The sequence below is a fragment of the Triturus cristatus genome, chromosome 1_1, assembly GCF_964204655.1.
Source record: "Triturus cristatus chromosome 1_1, aTriCri1.1, whole genome shotgun sequence".
NCBI classification, from domain to species: domain Eukaryota; kingdom Metazoa; phylum Chordata; class Amphibia; order Caudata; family Salamandridae; genus Triturus; species Triturus cristatus.
In genome coordinates this window covers 283411225-283433756 of record NC_140579.1, presented here as the reverse complement: position 1 = coordinate 283433756, position 22532 = coordinate 283411225, and the positions used below count along the sequence as shown (strand labels likewise).

The following is a 22532-nucleotide window of genomic DNA, read 5'->3' as shown; positions in this document are numbered from 1 at the left end:
GGCATTTTGGTAAATTACCAGCTACACAATGGCAACACACTACAATGTTACTGTCCATGACTGAACTCATTTTAACAAATAACTGTTTCTTATTCGAGGGTCAATGGTATAAACAAATACGAGGAGTTGCCATGGGTTCCAAATTTTCTCCGTCATTTGCGAACCTCTTTATGGGGTACTTTGAATCCAAATGGCTCTGGGGTGACAAGGGTTATCAGTTTAGTCAATATATCGTTTACTGGGGGCGATATATTGATGATTGTCTGTTACTTTGGTCTGGCACTGAATCCATGTTACATGACTTCTACCATTACCTTGATTCTAACACCCTAGGTGTTCAATTTACGCATCAACACAGCAGAACAAATCTAGTTTTCTTGGACATCGAGCTATACATCACAGATGGGGTTCTCCATAGTAAACTACACCGGAAGCGCACGGCATGCAATGCGGTATTGCATGCCACCAGTGCACATCCACAACACCAGATTAGGGCCATCCCCTTTGGGGAATTTACAAGAGCTAGACGGAACTGTAGCGAAGATAGAGAATTCCACTCCTGTTTAAACTCTATGATGAATCGTTTTAAGCTTCGAGGCTACCAACAAACTACCTTACTGAGAGCAGGGAAGCGCATTTTGAGTCTGCCTAGAACAAATACACTCACCAACAGAGAAACTGACACCAAACATGAGAAACCCATTAGGCTCATAACCAACTACAATCAGAAAACTGAATGTTTGACCAAAAGTATGAATAAGCATTGGAATACACTTAGAGCTGACAAGACGATTGAAACACTCACTTCGAATAGACCCCTAGTTACTTTCAGAAAAGGTACTACCTTGAGGTCCATCCTTAGCCCGACAATACCGAGAAAGGCTGAGAGGGGTGATTGGCTCACTAAACGCACACTTGGTTTTCATAAATGTGGATGCTGTGGGGTGTGTAGGTGGGCTGCTCAACATAAGAAAACATTCTCTGGACCAGATGGGAAGGAATACACAATCAGACACAATATCAATTGCTCTACACGTTATGTTATATACATAATTACGTGCGCGTGTAAAAAACAATATGTTGGTAGTACTATTAGGATGCTAAAAGAACGCATTAGCGAACATGCAGGGGCGCTCAAACAGAATGATGGCAGATACCCTTTGGCTGTTCATGCCAATAGTTGTGCTGCACAAGGTCAGTACAAATACTTTACGTTTTTTGGTATTGAACACACTCTACCACACCCTAGGGGTGGAGATAGAGAACTAACATTACGACGATCTGAGGCTACTTGGATCATGCGTCTTAATGCATGGTCTTAATACAGACCATGAGCTGCAATTCTTCTTGGGTAGCTAATTTTGCTGTATATCGGATTGTTCCTTTGTTTACATGAGGTTTCTCTATATATCAAGCCATATTCAGTTTTTCTACTTTATCCTCAATAAGTCTAAATTGTATATATTAATGCCATATGTGAATGTATAACATCCATGTAACATGCACAATGATTATGGTACTAATTATTCCTTATACACGCTAGATTACTCGAGACATCTGTATTTCTCTCAAACTAGTGACTTTTGCCATACTTGCACTGTTGAGTAATCTTTATTTTCACACTTTACGTGCCTGAATATGTATATTTTGTGAACTGTTAATACATATATAGAGGCACACATTTTCACAACTTTTTTGCCTGTCTATATATATAGCCCCCCGTCTGGGCTTCCATTGTATTTCTCTTGCATTGGTGTCCTGAAGTCGAATATGCCTCTTTAATCTCCTTTAAGCCTGACTTTTTAACTCCCCTGTTCTTATCCTTGCCTTTTGGTCTATACTCCTTCTTTTTTACTATTTCTCCCCATGGCACACATACTTACTTGCCATCTCCTCTTTCCTATTCCCGCTGGTTTTCACCACCGGGTGTTCAATCCGTTCATATACTGTAGGGGATGCTGTTGTTTTAACTACTGACACCATAGTAACATATGTTGTCTGTATGCGATACTGTTGTTTTACATGATTCGTCACCACGACCTTTTTATTTGTTTCCTGAGCACGATTTAGATTTTCACATTTAGTACCCTGCATTAGTAATAAAGTCTCACGATTTTATGCTATGATGATGGTGGGGTGAAAGCAGGTCATAGCTTTGCACCCTTTCCTCACTTCCGGTACCTTTTAGCGCACCGCTATAATACGGTCTAGTTGTCCATGTGTGCTGCACGTTATAACGTGCACGGCATTTCATTTCCGGCTTGTAGACTAACCGGATACCTTCCGTACTCTCGGACGTACTCGTCTTCAAGGTAATAAGCGTTTGCTTTTGGTTTATCCTGACATCTGTTACACGAGTTTGGGATTCTTTAGAAGACTCCCAATTTGTTGTCTTAGAATCGGCACAATTGTAGGTCCCACTCGATTGTTTAAATATGTGGTGGTTGGAGATATATGAACTGATTTTACTGACGCCACTCTTTCAGTGATTATGCGCTAATCTGATGGTGTCTTTGATAACGCATTACAATGGTGCATTCGGAGACGATGAGATTAAGTGACTTTACTGACTCTATTATTTAATGATTATGTGCGTACTTGACGTTGTCTAAGACAAGGTATTGTGTATTTGCTGCTTCAACATCATTCCTTGTAAACTTACGTGGTGACGCTAGTGTTACTGATTTTACCGACACCATTTTCATGTCATTTATGCGTTTATCAGACGCATTACACAATTACGTGTCTTGCACTTTCTGCACTAACCGTGACCCTCCGTTTTTGACGGAGTAACGTGGTTTTCTATAGATATATTGAATTTCACTGTGGATACATCAACTTTTAAACTGTCACTGTAGTATACAAATTATGACATTCTGTTTACGAGTCGAGATTTTATGTGTGGTATGAATTCACTGCCCTCAGGACTCATGCTCCATTATTCTTCCTATAGGTTCCGTTTCATCTGGGTCACTCCCATATAACTATCCCTAGTAGGGACGTTTGTACTTTTCCCGCGCAGCCGGGATGGAATTATAATCGGCGGAGAGGTGAGCCGGTGTCTCTCTCTGTCTCTCTGGTTGTAGGTTCACATTATCCTTTCAATATTATTTTAAGTTGTGCCTTACTGAGGCCTATACCTTTTTTCTCCTTATTTTTAGATTCTTTACTTGTGCACGTCTTTGCCTGATGGTAAGATCCAGTAATTCCATTTTAGAGTTCCCCTCACTTTGACCGGATTGTTTCACACTTCGCTTTACCTGTCCACTTTTATGTTTTGTTCTTTCCTTCGACCTCCTTTCCTCACTTCACCTACTCAGAATTTCCCACGTGGACCATATGTACTTTTTATATGCCTTTTTTGAGACGGTTTTTACTCTTTATATCTGAAAGATCAATTGTGTACGTGAATGACTACAAATTTATGAATCTTTTCTGGCAATTCATGATCTCCAATTATATTCAGATTTATTTCTCCTTGTAATAATGCGAAACTACTCATATGTTCTTTGTTACTGATTTCCATTGTTAATGAGTAATTTTGAAACCCTGTCTGGTTGCGCTTTTTTCAGGTGCAATTACCTTGACTGACTTTACTGATATAACTAGGAACTATATGCTTGATCTTTTAAGTCACAATATTTTGTCTCTAACGTCTTTTATTATATTTTTTCACAATATTTTTCCTATTTTGGGTGCTTACGTTCGTTCACGGTGTCTTAAGTCTTTGTTGCTATCTATTATATGAGTCATGTTCTAACTGTCCTACATCTACAATGTATCCCTTATGTGTTTTTGTAGCCCTGAAGAAGTCGTGGGTTTCACACCCGGACGAAACACGTGTTGGCTGGGCTACGGAATCATATTAAATCAAGAAAAAACGTTACTTGGTGGATTTTTGTAATTGTGTCTATACTGCTGCTCTTATGATTATTCTCTGTATTGATACATCTTTATTCACAACGTGTGCATAGGCATTCTAGTTTGCTCTCATTGTTAGACTCTTGTCTACTGGAGGGGTTTAGGGTTTGTTTTCCCCTTGTCCTATTTGCACCGTTCCACTCTTCAGCTTTAAACTTTTACGTACACACTGTGGGCGCCATCGCGTACCGCAAAACCTAAAACCCCGTGTCATTTTTTTCCTTTGTCGTTTGGCAGGGGGGGGCCCTGCTGCATGGCCAGTGGGGTCTGAGGACTCACCCCTATCTGTGGGCGCAGGGGAGGATGGTGAACTGTCAGTGTGCAGCCCACCAGAGGGAGGCAGAGGTGTTGTCTGGGACACATGCCAGTCCCTCAGTAACGCCACTTGCTGGCCCAAGAGGTCCACGATTTGTCCCATGCGTCTGTCGATGGACCTCATCAGCAGGATGAGCTAGTGCAACAGATTGTCCGACCGGCCCGTTCGTCCCTGGGCCTGTTCGTATGCGCCCAGGACTCTGGAGATGTGTTCCAGGGAGTGGGTCCCAGACTCCGGGTGACCCTGCCCCTCCCACCTGCCCTGCTGCCACGGACCTGTTGCCTCACCACTGTGGGCACCCGAATCCTCCCCCTGCCCTCCTCCATGGGTGGTGTGTGCGGGGCATCCTCTGGGACAGGGAGGGTGTTGCCGGCAGCACTGGTGGTGGTGGTGGTGGTGGCTGTGGCTGCACAGGCCATGACAGCAGGGGTCTGCTGTGGAGTTGTTGTTGCCTCAGATGTGGTGGGGGGACGCTGGAGTCCTGGGACCTGTTTCTCGCTGGCACAGCAGATGGGCCGGCCTCAAGATCATCGTCCACGGAATCCTGGGAGTCAACATCCGAGAGTCATTGTACCGGGGTGGAGACTGGCTCTGCAGGTTGCTGGTGTTGTCCTCTGCAGTGAGTTCTTGGTCACCTGTGGGTCAGATGGGAAATGGTCATTGCAGTGCACCCGTCAAGCTTTGGGTTAGCTGTATGTCATTCACATTTTATACACTGCACAATTGACATATCATCACACTTTTGACTGTGTGCAGTACTGTGCTCCCTGACATGATACAGTGGTACAAGCATTACTTGTCCATGGTGCGAGGTGTCAGGGCATACCATGCAAACCGTGTCCAATTGAGGTTTACTGGGACTTTTTGCCATCTAGGGCCTGGCACATCATGTGTTCAATTGTGGACTCTCATGGTTAAGTTGTCTGACCTAGCAGACGTCACATCTGGCCATAGACTGGCCATTGTCATCTCCTGCATGCCTTTGTCTTGTCATGTGCATATCTTGATTTGTGCCACCACACATGCTTTCATATGTTGAGAATGGTCCTTGTTGCACTTGCCCCATGGTGATGCACATGTAACTAGTGCCCAGGCTTTCTTCTACTTGTGCATTGGTGTGTCACACTTTGGTGATTGTGACAGTTTCCTTGGCTTACCTGTGTGCACACTGTGCTTTGCAATGGGTAGGTATGGCTCTTTGTGCAATGTGAGGGCTGGTGTTGTCATATGGCACCATTTAATTTGGGGAGAATGTGTGGGTGCACGTTCCGGCTACCTACCTGTGAGTTTGTTTGTTGCACTGCAATGGCTTCCAACTGCTCCTGGATGGGGTGGTGGAGGGATCCATCTTGCTGGGCTGTGGGACAGGGGGCATGGTGGGAGTAGTGGTACAGGCCCTCCACCCCCAGACACCCTCATTGTAAAGATGGCTACCTACCTGTAAGTTTGTTTGTTGTACTGCAATGGCTTCCAACTGATCCTGGGTGGGGTGGGGGAGGGATTCATCCTGCTCAGGTGTGGGCCAGGGGGACTGGTGGTTGTTGTAGTGCTGTCTGCCTGTACACATGCCCCCATGGTTATATTGTTAGCTATGTTTGTGGTGAAGAGTGGGTGTATGTTGGATCTGTGAGCCATGTTTTTGTGAGTGTGAGGTGCAGATGGATGGTGTGTGTCCTAGGTGGTGTAGCTTTGTAGTTGTGCAAAACAGTACATAGCAGAGTGGCGGTAGTCATTTATTTGTACTTACCAGCCTCCACTCCCCTGGCTACTCCTGTGAGACTCTCTGGATGCAGTATGGCAAGCACCTTCTCCTCCCATTGTGTGAATGTTTTTAGTGGAATGGGAGGGCCACCGCCAGTCCTCTGAGCCAGCTCACGGTTCTTGCTCCTCCTCTCCTTGGCCACCCTCTTCAGGTCATGCCAACGCTTCATGATCTCCTTTTTTATCTTGGGGTGGTCCCTACAGCATTGACCCTTTGGACTATCCTAGCCCACATTTGTGTCCATGTAGCTAATGGTGTCTGTTGGACCAGGGTACCAAAAAGCTGTGGTTTCACTCTGACTATCTCATCTACCATGACCTTCAACTCACTCTCAGTGAATTTGGGCATTTTGTGTGTGGCCATGGTGTGTGGTGTGCAAAGTGATTGTGGATGCAGGGGTGTGAGTGGTGGTTGTGGTTGTGCTTTGTATGGTGTGTGTTGTGCAGGGGGGTTAGTTGTGCTGGTTTGGTGGTGGTGGTGGTGGTGCTGTGTGTGGTGTGGCTGGGGATGTTGTGTCCTTTGCCTCTCCTATCAGCTGGGGTGTGTGTCCCTTCTCTCCTGGAGTTTTGCAAGGGATTGTATACACAGCTATGTGGGTGTGTCCAATTGGGGTGTTGCTGACAGGTGTGTTGTCCTGGGATTTGTATTTTTTGTTTTGGCATGAGGTTGTCATTGGGGTGTGTTTTGTGTATTTGGGAGGCATGTCTAGTTTTCTGTGTGCACTTTTTGGCCTTCTTGTGGGGTTTTGGCTTCGTCCGCCATATTTTTGACGGTTCATCCGCCGCGGTGGCTGTGCTTCAGCTCTTCTGCTGGCTCTCTCATTCATTCCATTGTGTGACCGCGGCAGTCGGTGATGGCGTTACATCCCGCGGGACCGTCGGGGATATACTAATATCCGGGGCGGTGTCTCCGCTATACTTGTGGCGGGTTGTTTTTCCGCCGCGATTCTGACCGCCGCGGATGGATTTTGGCCATCTACGCCCGCTACGGGCGGTTATTCTGGGATAAATACCGCCGCAGTCGCTTTTTTTGGCAGTTAATGCTAATTTGTCTGCCGGTTTTCCCACGGGGCCGGCGGGCGGTTGTTTTCCGCTTCCATGGCGGTCGAGGTGTTTTTCCGCCCTACATCCTAATGGACCTCTAAATTCAGTCTGAATCCGCCTTAATTTACAGAACATGGTTGTGACCCACTTCAATTAGCAAAATACAAACAGATATCACTCATAAACGCAGATATGAAGATTATGTTGAAGGTTTTGCCCAATAGTCTCAAGGTCTATATTCTATTAATATTTCACCACCACAGGTAATGTTAATGCATGGTCACACTTAAGTGAATCATATTAGCACAAACTCCCATCGACTGTTGGAGATGCAGAACAATGATGAGAAGGTGGTTGTCTCTCCTGAAAGCAACAAGGCGTTGCAACTTATAAAGCGGACTTACCGTTATGGATTATGGAGGTCATGGGCCTAAGGGAGCTGTACTTTGGAAACGTGAATCTAAAGTGCTTTATGGCCTGAGTGACCTGTGGATGCTTCTCATCCACCTTTTTTACTCTCCTTTGTAGCACAAGGCAGGGGTGGACACTCTTTCCGCTCTTCTTTTCTTTTTTTTAATTTGGAAAAAATAAAATGGGAAATACAAATGAGAAAAAATTAAAGCTAAAGATATAATCATCAATAGCATCTAAAGGAAAAAATACATGAAAAATAGATCAAAAGAAAGAAATGCTTCAGGAAAGCAAAAATAAAATGTAAAATATTTATAAATTTTATTTTTTTTAAATCCACATTTCCTTTAAAAAATGGTAACCTCTTCATCACTGGAACAGAAGATCAGGAACAATTCCACCAGTTAAAAAAAAAAAAAAATACCTCCTCCACATGAATTAATAATAAAATTAAAGGACTTATTATGGTGTACAACACCATCGCGAAACATGAACAAACCAGATAAAACCAGACATGGTGCGGTGCAGTTGAATTATCACATTGCAATATAGGTGCATGTGCTACGGCCGCACATTGGCCGTAGGACAAGCTCCCATAGGGAAATAGGAGGTGGAGTTCATCCCTGCACCGTGTGTCGGGCAACACAGGGTGCTTGCTACACAGTGCAGGGATCAACAAGTGGGCATCCTAGGTATCCCCTTGAACTCAAAACGTAGGCCGCAGGGTAAAGTCAGTTTCCAACAGGCTTTCCATATGTAAAAGCCGGATATTAAAAAACCCTGACCGAAACCGTGCATTGTAAATCAAATGGCGTAAAACGCCGTACATATAAATTACATGCAAGTTCCGATTGGGCAACAGGTTCATGGAGCCCGTCAAAGGCCAGCGTGAATAACCGATCGGTTTCACTTCAAACCGGCAGTATTATATCAGAAGGTCAAAAGTGAAACCGGCTGTTTCTGTCAGAAAGCCTCCAACCTAAGGTCGGAGACTTTCAAAGTAAGATCATAATGAAGGCATATATATTACACTTAAAACTTCTAAAATAACTCTACACATACTAATCAAAACATAACTAAGGGGCTGATGACGATGGTGGTCGGACTTTGTCTGCCTGCCACTGTAGCGGTGATTCGGACCGCCCCTCAGACATGCAGCGGGCCCACTACTGCGATCAGGATGCGCCCATGAAAATAGCAGGCGAATCCTGGGCCTTTAACATTGCAGGCGGTGCTGGGGGCTACAGCACCGTACATACTGTGGAAAGACCGCTTCGCTTACAGGACACAACCAAATATGGTGGCGGTGCCTGCTAGACACCGCCACCATATTAGTGGCCCTTTTTCATACACCAGGCAATCTGTGTGATTGCCACCGGTGGAAAAGCGGCAGACAGACTTTGGGGGTCATTAGTATAGCGGGCGGATCGCCACCGCCTCTATGGCGGTGGCGATCCGCCCGTTGCAAATTTCCACTCGCCACTTTACCATGGCGGGGGGAGCCCGGCAGTCGGGAAGACCGGCCGCCGGTTTTCTGGCGGTGGGCAATTCGTTCGATTGCCTACCGGGCGGAAAAGCCGTCTACATGGTGGCGGTGTCTGGTAGACACTGCCATCCATATTACTATGCAGGCAGGGACCTGCTTTTCTGTGGCGGCAACACCGCCACGGAAAGGCAGGCGGTGTTTGACATTGGGGGCCCATAGCGGGGGTGGGGGGTGCACATGGGGGTGCACCTATGGTACCCCCCTGCATTTCAATGTAAAACGTGGCAGGCACCGCACGGTGCCTGTCACGTTGTGCATTGAAAGGCACAGGCTGCCTTTGTGGCATTGCGCGGGCGGCCAGTGTGGCGGGTGCATGCCAATCGGGAGTGCGGGTCCGCCACACCCTCAGCGGGCAGTCCCGTTTCCCGAGGGTATGGCGGGCGGACTTTGTCCGCCCACCATACTAATGGGGCCCTTTGGGTCCGCCACGATACGCACCGCCATCCTAATATTCTTGTGGGTAAATCTTAATGTGATGGCTATCATAATGAGCTCATAATATACTACATATCGCAAAGCTTTAAAGGTTATCATGGTAGTAAACATATAACTGTAAATATGTATTACACAACATATTAAAATGCACAAAAGACAATACAAACAATATAGAAAACCTAACTACCTCCCCTCTAATATTAAATTAACTAAATTTAAAACTAACCTTAACCGTAGCTACCTAATGCAAGCTTCTCTCCCCAAATGCGTCCAAACAAAAACAGGGATAGATGAAAATATCTACTTGGACACCAAATAAAAAATGGAAAAAATATTATGTACCTTTGAAGTCCATATAACACAATATGATTCTAAAAATATATGTTAAAAATGTATTCACTTCAAAAAAAAGTTATACAAATGTTTGACAAAATGAAGAAATATATAGTAATTATTATTATAGTATACATACATCTTTTAAATATATACAAAATGGTTTGGTTAATTTGTTGATTATTTGTAACAAAAAATATACACAAATGTTGCAAAAGTAATAAAAAAAAGTGTAAATATAATGTAGGAAAAACAAGATTATTATGTATAAAACTGTTTTTCCGGTTCAAGTTATAAATTAAATAATATTATTTAAAAATATAAGATTATTTAAGGGATCATTAGCATGCAGCTGTAAAAGCCTCCGACCCTTCATCAGAGCCTTTAAAGCTGCATCGTAATATGCCTGTAAGATTACTTTACGAGTGCCACATTTTCATGATAGTGGTCGCAATGGAATTCAAACAGTTATTCAGGCTAACTTAGAGGCGTAAAAAAAAAATTATGCCAATTCTGTAATGGACACCCGACCAAGTGAGTTAGCATTTTACTCGGAAGACTGAGGAGGACGCTGTGTGGTAAGACATTTGTGCCAGCATGGTGATCACACACAAAATATGTGGAAAATGTGATTTTTAAAACTAAAATTGAGGTTTGCACGGAATTCAGGTCAGGAATATTTTTTGGGGGATACACGCAAGCCATACCTCCCTGTACTCGCCCAGATGTCTAGTTTTCAGAAACGTTTAGTTTAAAAAAAATGTATAAATTCGTTAGGTTTTGCTAGGTGCAGGCAGAGCTAGGATTCAAAATCCAAAGCTTGGCACTTGGAAAAATAAGGGTCAGTTTTCACTTTAAAAATGTGGTGTGTCTACGTTGCATTTTGGGACATTTCCTGCTGCAGGCACTAGGCCGACACACACAAGTCAGCTACCGTTTTTATCAGGAGACGTGTGGAATACAGGGTGGGTAGAATTTTGTGGGTCAAGGCAGATTCAAGAACCTTCCATCCCAGAAATAAGAGGAAAATGTGTTTAATTTTTTAGAAGTTTAAGGTTTGCAAGGGATTCTGGGACACAGAACCTGAAGAGAGCCACAGAAGTGACCCCATACTGGATTTCACTTGGGGGCTCATTAGTATGTCGTAACGTTCGACACCGCCGAGCCTGCAGTGGCGACCACCACCACATCGTGACGACTGAAACCACCCGTCATATTACAATGGCGGGGGGTTCCCAGCGGATGCAAAGTGCGTCTGCCACTTTTCCACCGTCCGGCAATCATTCCAAATGCCAACTGGGCAGAATTGGCCCCTAATATTGTGGAGGTGCCTAGCAGGCACCAGCATCCATATTAGGATGGTGTAATTAGAAGACCTTTCCATGGCGGCTTCACCGCCATGGAAAGGCTGGCGGTAATTGCTTTGGGGGCCTGGAGGTTTGAGGGGTGGGGGGGCTGCACTTGGGGGCTACCTATGGTACCCCCCTCATTGTCATCTAGAAGGTGGCAGGCACCAAGAGGTGCCTGCTACGTTGTGCATGGCAATGCACGACATGCCACTTTGGCTTTGCGGCGGGTGCTGCTTACAGGAGATGTGCAAAACACACTGCTTCTAAAATCTATATTTTGTTTAAGAAATATTTGGCTTTCTTTTGTACCTATATTTATCTGTTTATATTTACCAAATGAATTGCGATAAACACAGTACACAATGAAAAACAAGTACAAGATGCAGCTCATTTTTTAAATCTGTGTTCCGCGGGTTCTTGGTGAACCTATAAATCCTACATATCCCAAAAAAAGAAGGGTTATGCAGATTGAAATGTTATATTATTTGGCATACTTTACATTACAGGTGACAACGTTGACACAATTGGCTATTTTTTTTTCTACATTAGTGCAATATTTTCTATTATCAAATGTAAATTTGTATAGGAAATCATTAAAGGATGTAGAAATGTCCCCATTACTTAATTCATAATTTTGTCTAGTTTTCGGGGCTCCATTTTTGTTTTGAAACCCATTCCTAACACAGTAAAATTTAAAAACTTCAAAGAAAATTTTGATTACTGTCAGAAGTTTACTTGCCCCTGAAATCAGAGATGATGGTGATTTTGGGCCATATGTAGGTATAACGTGTTTTGCGATTCTCAAATTGCGATTTTTAGGGAATCGCAATTAGAGAATCACAAAATGCAATGTAGGTAGGATTAGCAAAATATTTTGCGAATCCCACCTATTCCTTATTTGCGAATCGCAAATTGAGATGCGCAAATAAGGAATACCTTGCCATTCATTCCTATGGGCTAGAAGGCCCATAAGAATGAATAGAAAGACATTCTCAATTTGCGATTCTCAATTTGAGAATCTCAAATTGAGAATGCAATTTCAAGGTTGCAAGGGTGTCAATAGGACACCCTTTTGCACCCCTGAAATAAACATGTGTGCACATGTGGCGCACATACATGCGCTAAGGGCATGTATGTGCGCCACATGGCACTTTGAAAAATGCCAAAAAGTGCATTTTTCAAAGAATTCGCAAATTACCACCAACCTGAAGTTGGTGGTAAATTGCGATTCCATAAGCCAAAATCGCACAACTTGGGTGCTTCCTGCATTGCATTTAAGGAATCGCAATTTGGGATTCCTTAAATGCATTCGCAAAATAAGAAATCACAAATTTTGCAATTCCTTATTCTGCATGTGGGTTTTTGTGTGCTACATAGCACACTGCCGAAAATGCGATCGCAAACGCTGAAATTCTGCAAATTTCAGCATTTGCAATCGCAATTTGGCTTCCTATATATGGCCCTTTATCACCACAAACACATTGTTGATGCCATTTACAGGAAACACACCAGACGCTTTCTAATGCAGAAGTTTTTTATTTAAAAAGGCAAAACATTAAAATATTTAGAAAATGTATGGGTCCCTTCCAGGTGAATTAAAAAAACCCTGGGTACCTTTCGAATACTCAGGTTGTTGGGAAAAAGGGGACACATTTAACATTGATACCTTATGTGGACAAAAAGTTACAAGGGCGTAAGTGCGAAATAACACAAAAATAAAAAAAATAAGGAAGAGCACAGGGGGGTGGGGAAAGGCCCTATTATATTTAGGTATAAATATATACATATTTTGCAAAATTATGGCATTATTCAAACAAAAAAACTTATTTTTTCAAAATCTAAAAATACTTTAAATACCAAAGATTTTGAGAAAACAAACACTTTCCAATGCCTTATGCATATGCTACATATCAAAATATATTCAAAAGTATTGCTTAAAGTATTTGTTTGACCGCTTTACCCATGCCATAACAGTTTTCGGTCAGGTAGGTAAAATAGCTGCAGCGCTTTAGGGGAGGCATAGACATACGGCCAGGCACCGACAAGCAAGGTATTAGCTCCATTTGTAAGCCCTGGGGGGAGCACAAACCGACGGGGGAACACATATAGTTAGGTTTATGCTGTATTTGTAAACTCCCCTATGACGTAGGGGGGCCACATACCAATGGGGGGAGCACAGCTTAGTTAGGTTTATGCTGTATTTGTAAGCTCCTCTATGACGTAGGGGGAGCACATACCGATGGGGAGCACAGCTCGTTGGGGCAATGTGAGCAAGTGGTACTAACGAAACGGCTGGTAAGAGTTATTTCCTCTTTGTTTGGAGTTGTTTACACATGAACGAATATGAGTGGCAATGCAAAGCAGTAAAGTTCCGCATTGCCACAGCAGCAGGATGGTGCCCGAGCCGCAATAGTTTATCTTTCGATTAACGCGCATGTGGAGCGGCACAAATCTTTGGATTCATATTGTGCTGGTTCTTTAATAATGCCTTTGAATTGTGGTAGATGCAGCATCCATGAATGATATGTAGCTCTTGTTCCACTGCGGCTGATATGCTGGTCGCTGAAATACCGGTACAGTTGGCAACATTAAACTGTTTTTTATTATAATTTTTTACAGTTGCGAACCCGGATTGTGTACTGAATTGAAGGTCATGTGGTGACTGTGAGTGATGATTTAGAATGGCTTTGCCCTGAGTTCTAGTAAGTATTTGGGCCATTTTAGTTGAAGTGTCATTTCTGACCCAAATTAAGGATATTGAACCTGCACTACGAGGCACTTGAGGTAATTTTCTGAGTAAGGATTGTATAAATATAAGGATGTAAGCGATTTCTTTTCTCCTGAATATTTTTATTCTAAATATCTATTGTATTTTGTATGTCTTTTTTGTAGAGTGGAGATCAGTTCTATGTCCTGAGGAGAAGCCCATTATGGCGGAACAGGGGTTCGAAATGCGTCGACTATTTTTAGTGGATGTACTGTTGCAAATTAAAAATTGTTGTGCATTTCAGAATATTGGTTTAACCCAAGGATTGTTTAAAGAGAATGATTGGAAATATGTACCTGGTGTTCAGTTATGTTCTGACAGGGATCCGACATTTAGAAAATTAGGGAGATTTTGATTTAACTTTAGAATTATTTAGGGGTATAATGTATTTGCCCTGTGAGGTAGCTCACAATTGTGTATAAAAAAAAATGAACGGATGTTTTGATGGATTCAGTTTATGTTGAAATAAGAATTGTTGTACTGATGTGTTAAATATATGGTGTTTTGTTTGTTCAATGTGATATCATTTTATTGTCATGTATGTATTATTGTGGGTGGGAGAAACAAATACTATCAATAATTTTTGTTTGGTTCTCTGTGTGTGACAAAAAGGTTTATCAAAATAAATGAACTGTGGGCAATATATACTTGTTAGCAACTGTTGTTATTGATTAAAACGTTTGTAATTACGTGTGGTATTTGAAAGAGTATCAGGTTTGGCATCTGTGTTATTTGTGCATTTTGAAGTGGCACAACCAATCGGACGTTAAGAGCCCAACCCCTTGATGTCTTAAACTCTTAGAAGGTGGGTATTTTCTTGCTCAACCATCCTGTGTGCCTCTGCCATTTGTGCATTCCCCGTGTGGGTTCAGAGTGACAGGAGCAGGGGATATACATTCACACTAGAGATACATAAGGGGGGAGCTGAGGTGTGTCCTGCCTTTCCCGGATGACTCCTAGCCAGGCTGAATAGATCTGGATGCATTTAGAGTAGTGGAAGGAGTTGTCACTTGCACCTGAATAGACTGTGGCTGCCTTCCACAAAGCTGTCTCCTCTTCCCAGTGTGAACCAGGTCTGAGCCAGGCAGAACTGGTTTACGAATGTCAGTGAAACTTTGTACCAACTTCAAAGGGAAATCTGGAATAAACATTGGGGCCCTGACACCAGAACTTTAGAAGTCTTTTGGATCAAGCAACCTGCCCATAAGAAGAGCTGGAGGAGCTGTGAGGAGAGACTACCACTTTGCTGTGTGCTTTGCCTTATTGGCCCGCAATGGCTGCTTCTGTCTTGGGCAGTGGAAGGACTGGATTTTCTGCACCTTATATTCCTAAGTTTCTCCAAGGGCTTGAGGTAGAGTTTGCCCCCTGTTCAAGAAGTCTCAAGGACAGCAAATACTTTAAGTTCATCTGCTACCAGCACCAGGAACTGTGTATTTTGTACTGCAACAGAAGATAAAGCAACCCAACTCCATCAACAACGCCGCTGCGAGCTCTGTGACCTGAAGGCATTGGAGAAGGCACTGCCACATCTCACACCGCTACCCTGGTCTCACTGATGACGACGACCGAAGCTGCCACCGAGCCGCTGCTTGCAACGTGACCTGTGGGTACTGTACTTCACACTGCCGCCCTGGTTTCCCTGATGACGCCGATCCATGCCGACATCAACGCCACTGCCTGCACCAACGCCACTGCCTGCACCATGGTTTGGGGACACTGCTCATAAGTTAAACATCGCCCCATCCCACAACGTAGCCTTGGCCTACCAACCCCAGCACCATCAACTCCCGTTCGTCAGCTGACAACATCGCTTCAGCAATGACGACGACCCTACTTGCACTGTGACCTGCCAGCACTGGATGAACATCATCTCACTTCGCACCGCAGCCCTGGTCTCAGCTACGCCTCTGGATGCCATCACTGAGCCGCTGCATGCGCCATGACCTGAGGGCACTGCAAGCTGTACCGCTGCACTTCGCATCGCAGCCCCGACGCCCGCCAACGCTGGCGCTCCTGCCTTCAACCACATGGAATTCGATCTGCAATGCACGTGACTTCAAGGGCCCAAAGACTCCTGCACCAACCTCCGGAACCAAAGCCTGCCGAGACCAGCACTTCAGAGCTCATCGCGATGTCCCCAACACACTGCAATTACGAAGGTACTGTTTTGTGGGTATCCCCGACACCGTAGCTACCCCATGACACTGCTGTCGGCCATAACTGTTGGATTTGTTTGTTCACGATGCCATGATAGCCCTGACAGAGGTATTGACTTCAAGCAACTGCTTTAAGTCTATTTTTGGCTTGTTCATATTTTTGAATAACTCCATCCAGGATTTGTATCGTTTTGGTCTTGTTTTACAAAGATAAATATTGGCTATTTTTCTGAAACTAGTGTGTTGTCCTTTTGTAATAATTTCACTGGGTTACTGTATGTAGTGTGCAAATGCTTTACACACTGCATCTGAGATAAGCCTGACTGCTCGTACCAAGGGAGTGAGCAGGGGTTATTTTAGAGGTGTAAATACCTTATCCTGGCTAGGAAGAAGGGTCCCTACTTGGACAAGGTAACAACCTGCCAACTATAGACCTCCATTTCTGGCAGTTACCTTATTACATTTAATAAGTGAGAACTTTCAATTGGGAGCAAATAGAAATGCCATGCTTGGTCTCTTAAGAATTGTAATTAGAAGCCTCCTTAGTAGAGTCAGATTTTAAGTTACTATTCTGAACATGCCACTGTCAGTAAGTTGATATTTTCTTGTCCTAACCATTTGGTGCCTGCAGCCTGCATCCTGGGTCAAATGACTATGTGTAGCTGACAGCTGGTCTTTGTGCTTTGCTCCCAGACAGTGAGACAAAGGGGAAACAGGTGTTTGCAGGATACGCCATCTCTGACATAATGGGGCAAAGATGTCACATACTGTACTTCCACATCACAAAGGCTCAGCATATTCACAAAGTGTTTCACACCAGTCAGACAAGCTGGGGCCAGTGGAGGGAGGCAGGAAATTCCAAACACCTCTGTAGGTGGAAACCTCTAGAAACTTCTCCTACTTCAAAGATGGCTCCAAGTATAAATATTAGATTCTCAGATCCAACTCTTCAGTACACACCTGGATACTACAGAAGAAGGATTCTCTGCTGCATTGCTGTATGAGGCTTGCTCTGCATGCACACTTCATTCCAGTCTGAAATGACTCCAAGATTCAGCTGACTGATTTATTGTTCTGAGCTACTGGGACATAAAAAGCTCCAGTGATCTCTCTGCAACTGCCCATCTGACCTTCTGCCTGGATCTGAACAATAACGTGCAACTGAACCTGCCTGATACCTCCTGGCCTTTGCTGGTTTGAGTGTCTGAGCTCCAAAAGGTTCCCCTCAGGTCCTGGGTCCTTGGTGTGGCATCAGTTGAGCTTCCCCTTCAGGAAACAGAGAAACCCTGTTAGTTTTGGGCTCTTCACAACTGTGAATAGGGAAGATGACATCCAGACAGATCTTGCCACCCAAACCAACTGCTAGCACGAAGTTTCAGTGGACTCTTCACGCTACAGTGACTCCCAACAACAACCAGCCACGTGAGTTCTGCACTTCGCGCTACAGCATCAACAGCCCACAGTGACCACAAATGCAAACATTTTGCAACGACCATCTCCGATGCCCAACATGATCTTCATACTACTGCGCGGACCATCCATGTTGCTTTGCTTGCTGCCTCCTTCACTGTGAATGAAATTCTTCCCACTGGATTTTGTAAGGTAATTAAGCTGGACTTACCTGGTTCTTGTGCCCGCACTCCATTGCTGTCAGCCTGAACGTATGACTTTCACCCGGTCTCGCACAAGCCGATAACTGCAAGTGGCGCTTTGTGCATTTAGGTGCTGTACTTACTTGAAATCTTTGAAGTTGCATATGTCCGGCTCTACTGACAGGATTTTTGTCATTTTGGTGTAAAATAACTTATTAGATGGTACTCTATTTCTTAAAAAATGGTATGGGATTTTTCTTGTGTTATGCTTTCACTTTATTACGGTTTAAATTGTGGAATAAATACTTTACACATTGCCTCTAAGTTAAGCCTAACTGCTTTGTGCCAAGCTACCGGAGGATTGAGCACAGGTTAAATTGGGGTTTGTTTGTGACGAATTGTTGCTGCTTCAGTAGAGTTTCACCTCCCCGCAACCAGTAACCCAATTTCCTAAACCCGTTGTCTGTCCTTAGTGCTCTCTTAATGCTTATAAATCTCCTTGCAGAACTAGGCTGTATTTTCATGGCTCATGCAAACTGTCCTAGTTATCACCTGGTACAATCCAAAGGAAAACTAACTGGGTGCTTTAAATTCTTTTGTCAAGCCGTGCTCATTAATTCGATTCTAAGACTCACTGGAATAGACTGGTAAGAGGCTAGTCATGCCTAAATACCATTATGGATTCCTGGTACATGTAGCACATGGGGTTTCTATCACTGTGCACCTTGGTTTGAAAAATAATCTCTATAGGCTGTCTCCTCATATTGACTGGTCTGATCCTAATGAACTGGTAAATATAGAAAGAAGTCAGAAGATCAGATAAAGATTCCCAAAGAATTGTGGTAGTGTCTTTTGCATGGGTAAGAATTATTAGGGATTTGTGAAGTTACATTGTTTGTTTTGTAATTGCTAATCCATGCAAGTTCAACGAAAATGTTGATTTTTACATAGGCTAAGTGAGGATGGATATGGCCATGGAAATCATGACTGTTGCAAGTATGAATGATCTTGCCTACTTTTCCCTCATGAACTTTGCAAGCTCAGTCCACATGGCGCGTAAATTACCCAAGGGATCAAGTGCCCAACAATTGGGTTCTATGAGAGATTGCGCTCATATAATAAATGTTATATACAGACCTACCAGGGATGGACATAGTTAGATACTCCAACCTAATACTAGCTTCAAACATAAAATATATACTTGCTGTAGTGAGCCATACTACAACATATCCTAAAGTTGTACCCATTCAGCAGCATGAGTGCTAAATTATAATTTGAGCTCTGACGGGGATCTGTTTCCTCAAGGTCATTTCTGACAAGGCAACCAATATGTCAACCTAAACAAAATGTGGAGTATACCTACAAGTTCTCCACCTCCGGCCAACCTAAACCAGTGGGTTCCTAGAGCATATAACATAAAATATGTGAGCATGATTGCATTATTGGTGCTGTAAGAAAATGGGTTTCTGGTTGGCACGGGGTGAAAAACCTTCTCAAGCAACAACTGCAATCCTTGTAGAGGGTGAACCACAAAAGTTACAAAATTAACCTGAGCTCAGCCTTCTGTTAGCTCGGCACAAACCGCAGTCGGTCTTAAATTGGAGGACTATTAAGTATTTATGCTGCACACAAACAGTATTAAAGTGAAAACACAAGAAAAATCCCAAATCAATTTAGAAAAATAGATTAAATTCTAATAAATAACATGATACAAGAACTACAAATATCCCATCAATATAACCAAAGATATGCAATTTATGTAACTTTTAGGTAGATATAGCACCTCAAACCAAAAAGCGCCAATCATGGTCATCTGGCTGTGTAGACCAGGGGGAAGTCAAAGGTTCATGCCAACCGTGATGGAGCACAGGCTGGATATAAGGACCAGGTTGGTCCAGCTGAAAAATGTACCTTCTTAAAGTCTGTCTTAAAATCTCCAATTTGGGATGGAGGAGGCCACAAAGAGCAGGGATTGTCATGGATTGTCATGGATGGTCTTCACTGTCGTGTGAAGATGTAATCAGGCGTCGAAGAAAGTTATTGCTGTAGCTTTGCATTGGCAGTCACCTCAGGCTGTCATTGCTGTAGCACAGAGTGCAGATCTCGTGTTGCTGGTTGATACTGGTGGTCACTGTTGTGCGTGGAGTCAGGTTCGCTAGAGCTTCGCATTGGCAGTCGTTTTGGGTGACAGAATCTTAGCATGAACAAGCCAGTTCACAGTCGCGGAGAGCCCAAGACTTCAGGATTTCTCATTTTCATGCAAGGGAGTTCACTCTGATGCCAACCAAGGGTCAAGGAACTGGGCAGGCACCTTTTGGGGATCAGGGATTCACCCTAGAAGAGGTCAGTAGGCTTCTGGAGCTTGTGTTCTGTAGCTCAGAACAGGAGGTCAGCCAACTGACTCTTGGAGTCACTTAGGTTACCCTGGGATGAAGGGTGTAGGTCCAGTCTTTGTTTTGAGGGACCACAGAAGGCAAGCCAAAAGAGCGGTCCTCTGGTGAACAAGGAATTCTTCTGGATATCAGCTGGACAGTCCCCTGGTAGCAGCAGGGCAGTCCTCTGGGGAACAAGGCATTCCTTCTTCGTTAGTGTCCACAGGTCCAGGGGCGTACTGAATAGTGGCTCTAGAGGTCCAATTTTCATACCTGGTGCCAGCCTTTAAAAGTGGGGGTGACTTTCTGACTCGCACCACATCTGGTTCTGGAAAATTATTCCCTTCCCTTGTCAAGGTGCCAAGTAGTCTGGGGTGACAAAAGATTGGTATCATGTCCCTTTGTGTGTGTGATGAAGGAAGCCCTTTGAAATGCAATTGGAGCAGGGAACAGCTCTACCCCACTCACCCTGGCAGGATGCCCCATTCTGCCAACAACTAGTCCCTGTTTGTTTAACTGTCTGGGAGGAACAGAGGCCAACTGCCATGCTATTCATTATCATGTGACCCAGGACACAGGTGCAGTCACCGAATGGTTAGGAAAGTGGTACTTTCAGAATTGTGACTTAAAATCGGACATTAGCATTAAAGACCAATTTAAATTACAAATCATTAGCGTCCAATTTTGACTTTCCTATGTGTTCCCAATCAAATGTTAGCACTTATTAAATGTAATAAGATAACCCAATTTTAGCCAATGAGAGAGATAGGTCTTACAGAATTGAACAAATGTAGGTGTTTTTCACTACAAGGACTGTAAAACTTACAAGCACATGTGTCACTTTTTATGGTTAACTTTGTTTTATTGACTTTCGAGCACAAGAAAAAGTACATTGCATGCATCAGGCAGTTCCACATCTCGTTTTCAAAGCAGTTCCCCTCCCTCCAGGCTGGCCCTGTAGGAGCACCAAAATGTTCCGGTGGTGCGATCAGGGGGACAGTCGCTGGCATGGCAAGAGATGGGGCAGGCCCTATCCAGCAGTACAAAAAGTCTAACTACCCCTAAACTCCGCCCCCTTCCCTCCCCCTGAACCGGTGTGCTAAAAATACACCCCAAGAGGGCCCTATCTATGGAGTCATTGTTGGACAGCAGGTCATGTGGCATCAGACGTGGACTGAGCCTCTGTAAGCGGAGAAGGCGAAGGTATTTCGGACAGGTCACCTTGTTCATTTCCAGTGCCAGTAGGGACACTAAGGGACGCCAGGTAGCCCCGAATGTGTCTGTTGAGTTCGTAAGAGAAGCTTGAATTCGTTCCATGCCTAAGATGTACCATAATTTATGCAACCAGCCCATGTGTGTCGGTCGGGTTCTTGTTCCCCAGAGAGAGGATGTGTTGGACAGCTGCACCTAGCACTAGACCCATCTGTTTCCCCCGGATGGATTGCAGTGGATATGTGATTGGGTTAGGGAGCCCCAGTATTGTGTAGGCAGGGAAGCGTGGGATTTCGGTGTTGAGTTGTCTGTCATAGTCATCGAGGATAGCGGCCCAGTTCTCCGTCAAGTCCTTGCAGTCCCAGTGTAGGTGTGTTAATGTACCCTCTTCATCGCAGCCACGCCAGCATGTCGGGCTACGGTCTGGATTTCCTTTATTCAGCCTGGTCGGGGTCAGGTACCAGTATGTGGCCACTTGACTGCTGCTTCCCTACTGGCCGTGTTACGGGCTGTGTGATTGGCTCTGAAATAGATATCACGCCATTCCTTCTCAGTCGGGTCCCTCCTCAGTTCCCGAGCCCAACTTTTTTGTCCCGCTAAGGGCAAAGAAAGGTTCGGCGGTTGAAGCATATTGTATAGTTCAGAGATCATTTTCTTGTTGGAGTGTTTTGCTATGAGCCATTTCTCGTATTTCGTGAGTTTCCTGCTCACTGATGGACGCACGTCGGGGTGGAGGAGCCAGTGATGCAGTGGAAAGTACTGGAATCGATTTGATTCTGGTATAGCGTAGGATTGTTTCACTTCCATGAACTGAAGAAACCTCTCTAGGTCAAAGAGATGTCCTGCTGACCGGCAGTCGGTGACACGCCACTGCGGGAAAGCCTTCTCCTCTAGCCCTTGTGTAAACTCCGGGTTGTCAAATAGGGGTGTCAACGGGGAGGGGAAGGACGTGAGTCCCCGTCTGACCGCAAATGCGTCCCATACACGTAGCACTGTGTTCGTGATAGGCAAACCGTAGAGATTTGGTGGTCTGTCTCGCCTCTTCAAGAAGGGCACTTTCCACAGAGAGAGTTTTGCGAGAGCCTGGTCCTGGAATAGCCATCGCTTTTCCAACTTCAGTCTGCTCCACTCCACCATGTACCTAAGTTGCGTCGCCCTGAAGTATTCCAGGAAATTCAGAATACCCAGCCCTCCCTCATCCAGAGGTCTGTGGGAGAGGTCCCTGCGCATACGAGGGCGCGCCCCGGCCCAGACGAACTGTTGCACTGCCTGCTGTATTTTGTTGAGTGTCCCAGGTGGTGGCCAGGCCGGTAAAGT

At 44.4% G+C, this 22532-nt stretch overlaps 1 long non-coding RNA gene across 2 annotated transcripts; it reads left to right on the top strand.

Moving 5' to 3' along the window:
- The first annotated feature begins 2269 nt into the window (after window positions 1–2269).
- On the top strand, window positions 2270–16198 carry LOC146870131 (uncharacterized). 2 transcript variants are annotated; one of them, XR_014969518.1, is made up of 5 exons: window positions 2270–2312; window positions 2954–3050; window positions 3162–3192; window positions 13736–13900; window positions 14009–16198. It is a non-coding gene; the product is annotated as an uncharacterized LOC146870131 (long non-coding RNA). The 2 variants fall into 2 exon arrangements; XR_014969526.1 differs by lacking the exons at window positions 2954–3050; window positions 3162–3192 and having other exon boundaries at window positions 2271–2312.
- The last annotated feature ends 6334 nt before the right edge of the window (window positions 16199–22532 follow it).